Here is a 5,586-nt window from a genome sequence, read left to right as displayed (position 1 = left end):
CAATATTATAACAACTAATATCAATTTTTTCATATTTATCACACATTACATATCACATACTACTACTAATATTATTGATAGACATATATAAAATATAATAATATACATATATATATCAATCCTATTATTATATATATATATATATTATTATATTAATAATAATAATAATAATAATAATATATTATATTATTATTAATAATATATTATATAATATTATTATTATTATTATTACTATTATTATTATTATATTATATATACATATATTATTATTATTATTATTATATTTTTTTATTTATTTATTATTATTTATATTTATTATTATTACTTTATTATTATTATATTATATATTATTATTTAATAATATAATAATATTAATATTATTATTATATTACATATTAGATATTAAATATGATAATATATATTATTATATTATTATATATATATTTATATTATATTTATTATATATATTAATATATATTATTAATATATTATTATTATTATTATTATATTATTATTAATATATATATATATTATTTATATATATTTTATATAATATGTTTATTATTATTATTATTATATATATATATTATGGATATTTTTATATTAAATGACATATATATAACATCATGACATATTAATATTTATTGATGCAAAAATTCAAAACAAAATATTATACGCAACATATATTTAATAAGATATATTATTGGAGAAGAGGTTACATGAAAGAGAGAGAGAGAGAGAGAGGGAGAGAGAGAGAGAGAGAGAGAGAGAGAGAGAGAGAGAGAGAGAGAGAGAGAGAAAGCTGTTGCATAAAAGAAAAGAAACGAAAGCAGGGAAAAAAGGGAGATATGAAGGTGTGAAACCGGTCCAAATCGAGAAAAGTTTAAAAAGAGGGTGAACTGCACGTCAAATAAAGGTTAAGGGTCAAAGTCGATCACATACGATAGGCTTTTGAACCTTACGTCCAGGAAAAGCATTCTGCAGTGTTTCTCATGCGAATTCTGTGAACAGGAGTGTGGAGGAGTAATGAAAGGTGAGGCACAGAAACAGAGGCAGAATTAGAGAGAGAGAAAAAAAATGATATAGATAAATAGACGGATAAGAAGACAGAAGATTGATAGAAATATACATATATACATACACACACATACACACACACACACACACACACACACACACACACACATATATATATATATATATATATATATATATATATATATATATATATATATATATATATATATATATATATATATATATATGTGTGTGTGTGTGTGTGTGTGTGTGTATGTGTGTGTGTGTGTTTGTGTGTGTGTGTATGTGTGTGTGTGTGTATAAGAGGCTCTCATTAAAGATTTCCGCTGATGCACTTTCACTTATCCTAGGAGGCTATCTGGGCCGAATCGCGTCGCTTTGGTGCAAAATCTGGGGTCTGAGGGAAGCCAGCGATAACCTGACCTATACAGCTCTTTGCCTCGTGTATCTCCGGCCTTTCCAGGATACAGCTAAGACTATTGACTGTAATTCACTTAAAAACATTATCAATGCCTTTAATGTACTGTATGTGTATAAGGGAATGTACTGTATGTTTATAAGGGAATGTACTGTATGTTTATAAGGGAATGTACTGTATGTGTATAAGGGAATGTACTGTATGTGTATAAGGGAATGTACCGTGTGTATATATAAACGTGCAAATAATGTACATTTCATAGGCACCGTAACAATGATCTTTTTGGGAATTGAAATTGTTTACGAAAACATTCAATATTTATTGATATTTCTCGATTAAGAACTATAAGCGTCATGACAAAGATATACTGTCAATGTCTCCATAACCGTTGTCACGTAATCAACTGCTTCTTTGCTTTAGATGTATCTAGTTTGGTACACTGTCTTTGAGGGATTGGCCAGGCATTAGTCATGGTAAATGGGGTCACAGGAATGCATAGTATGTATGTGATGCCCGGAACTGGACACATCAACTTCGAGTGTATGTTGCAGGCCAAGCTGTAATGGAGGAGCGGTCACAGTCTCCACAACAGATATCGTTGATAAAGTAGTGGCAGAAGTTGTGCCCACAACTTGTGTCAGGGTGCTCTTGCACATCTGTAGCTGAGTATGTAATGCTGATGGTTTCCGTATGGCCGATGATAGCTGGTATACGTGTATATCCGATTACCTACGAAGTTTTGATCTTCAGTTCGGTGACGTAACGTGCGGAGATAAGCCAGCTGCAATGGAGCCTGATATTGAGATACCGTTTCCGTGTGAGTAATGGGCGTAGGGTTCACAGTCCGTAGTGGTAACGCTAACATAGGTAGGTATAACATCCAGGAGAGTGACGGTGGATGACGACGGTGCTGACTTGCAGTCGAGTACTCGTCAAAGACACAGACGACAAAAAATTGATCCTGACACGCCCTTCACAGGTAAATCTGTGGCTCAAGTCCTTCAATTCGTTGCAAGCAATGAGAAGGCTGTCCAGAGAACCAGAAATATGTTAAATCTCATACTGATTGTTATGGCAAGCTTCTTCAGTGAAGAACTATGCTCATCCACGGCTTGACTTGAGTTTTTATACAAATTTGTGCCACGGGAACTTGGTCATACAGGTGAGATCTATAGCTGGAGCTAATTACTTTCCAAAGTCACAGGGGACAAGGGTGTTTCAACACGGACTAATACCTAATTATATGTTCGCAAGCTTTTTTTTTCTTTTTTTTTTTTAACAAAAGTAAGCAATTCTTAAAATACATTTTTTATTTATAATTTTCATATGCAAATGATATCCTACCCATTCTGAATGAAAGGATCAGTTGTATACGTAAAGCATTTTCTTGTGAATATTAAATTACAATATATGAATGACGAAATATGTTTTATAGCTAATGAAATGTACTTTATGTCTAATGAATTATGCAACAAATATGATGAAATATCTTATATGTATAATGAGCTAATATGTGTCAATGAATATATATCATTTATAAGGACAAACACTGCGGTATGTATAATAAATTGCAATGCAATGTATGATGGAAGTATGATGAAATATCTTATATGTATAATGAGCTAATATGTGTCAATGAATATATATCATTTATAAGGACAAGCACTGCGGTATGTATAATAAATTGCAATGCATTGTATGTATAATTTCTGCGTTGTATGTATAATTTATGTGTTGTATGTATAATTTCTGCGTTGTATGTATAATTTATGCGTTGTATATATAATGTATGCTGTAATAAAATGCTATTTCTTATAATGAATGCGTGGGACGTTCAATAGATTATGTATAATGAGCGTGGTGGATGCAAATTAAATGCAATGTATGTATATAAGGAAACGAACCGTACATATACAAAAACGTGCAACTAATTGTACGTTTCTGTATAGAACATTTAAACTTTCTTCCTCAATCATTCATTCTCAGAGCCACCGTAACCCCTTTCTTTGTTGGAGATGGAATTGTTAATGAATGAATCCAACATTTATAGCTATTTCTCTATTAAAAACTATAAGCGTCATAACAATGATATACTGTCATTGTCTCCATAACCGTTGCCACGTAGTCAACTGCTTCTTTATTGTATTCAGTCTGGTACACTCTCTTGAGGAATGGCCAGGCGTTAGTCATGGTTGTAGTCATGTAATGTTTATATATATATATATATATATATATATATATATATATATATATATATATATATATATATATATATATATATATATATATATATATATAGCATTTATTCTCATAGCTACCGTAACCATTTTCTTTGTGGGAATTGAAATTGTTTACGAAAACATTCAATATTTATTGATATTTCTCGATTAAGAACTATAAGCGTCATGACAATGATATACTGTCGACGTCTCCATAACCGTTGTCACGTAATCAACTGCTTCTTTGATGTATTCAGTTTGGTACACTGTCTTGAGGATTGGCCAGGCATTAGCCATGGTTGTAGTCACATAAAGTGGTATGTATGTGATGGAACTGGACACATCAACTTGAGTGTATGTTGCAGTGGTTGTAATGGAGGCGGTCTCCACAACAGATGCCGTTGATAAAGTAGTGGCAGTAGTTGTGCCCACAACTTGTGTCAGGTGCTCTTGCAAATCTGTAGCCGAGTATGTAATGCTGATGGTTTCGGCTGGATAGCTGGTATACGTGTATATCCGATTTTTCGGTTTGATCTTCAGTTCGGTGACGTAACGTGTGGAGTAAGCCAGCTGTGGAGCCTGATATTGAGATACCGTTTCCGTGTGAGTAATGGCGTAGGGTTCACAGTCCGTAGTGGTAACGCTAACATAGGTAGGTATAACATCCAGGAGAGTGACGGTGGAGACGACGGTGCTGACTTGCAGTCGAGTACTCGTCAAAGACACAGACGAAAATTGATCCTGACACTCCTTCACAGGTAAATCTGGCTCAAGTCCTTCAATTGTTGCAAGCAATGAGAAGGCTGTCCAGAGAACCAGAAATATGTTAAATCTCATACTGATTGTTATGGCAAGCTTCTTCAGTGAAGAACTATGCTCATCCACGGCTTGACTTGAGTTTTTATACAAATTTGTGCCACGGGAACTTGGTCATACAGGTGAGATCTATAGCTGGAGCTAATTACATTCCAAAGTCACAGGGGACAAGGGTGTTTCAACACGGACTAATACCTAATTATATGTTCGCAAGTTTTTTTTTCTTTTTTTAAACAAAAGTAAGCAATTCTTAAAATACATTTTTTATTTATAATTTTCATATGCAAATGATATCCTAACCATTCTGAATGAAAGGATCAGTTGTATACGTAAAGCATTTTCTTGTGAATATTAAATTACAATATATGAATGACGAAATATGTTTTATAGCTAATCAAATGTACTTTATGTCTAATGAATTATGCAACAAGTATGATGAAATATCTTATATGTATAATGAGTTAATATGTGTCAATGAATATATATCATTTATAAGGACAAACACTGCGGTATGTATAATAAATTGCAATGCAATGTATGATGGAAGTATGATGAAATATCTTATATGTATAATGAGCTAATATGTGTCAATGAATATATATCATTTATAAGGACAAGCACTGCGGTATGTATAATAAATTGCAATGCATTGTATGTATAATTTTTGCGTTGTATGTATAATTTATGTGTTGTATGTATAATTTATGCGTTGTATGTATAATTTATGCGTTGTATGTATAATTTATGCGTTGTATGTATAATTTATGCGTTGTATGTATAATTTATGCGTTGTATGTATAATTTATGCGTTGTATGTATAATTTATGCTGTAATAAAATGCTATTTCTTATAATGAATGCGTGGGACGTTCAATAGATTATGTATAATAAGCGTGGTGGATGCAAATTAAATGCAATGTATGTATATAAGGAAACGAACCGTACATATACAAAAACGTGCAACTAATTGTACGTTTCTGTATAGAACATTTAAACTTTCTTCCTCAATCATTCATTCTCAGAGCCACCGTAACCCCTTTCTTTGTTGGAGATGGAATTGTTAATGAATGAATCCAACATTTATAGCTATTTCTCT

The sequence above is a fragment of the Penaeus vannamei genome, chromosome 28, assembly GCF_042767895.1.
Source record: "Penaeus vannamei isolate JL-2024 chromosome 28, ASM4276789v1, whole genome shotgun sequence".
Classification (NCBI taxonomy): Eukaryota; Metazoa; Arthropoda; class Malacostraca; order Decapoda; family Penaeidae; genus Penaeus; species Penaeus vannamei.
The sequence above is the reverse complement of the archived record's forward strand: the minus strand, read 5'-3'. Positions refer to the sequence as shown.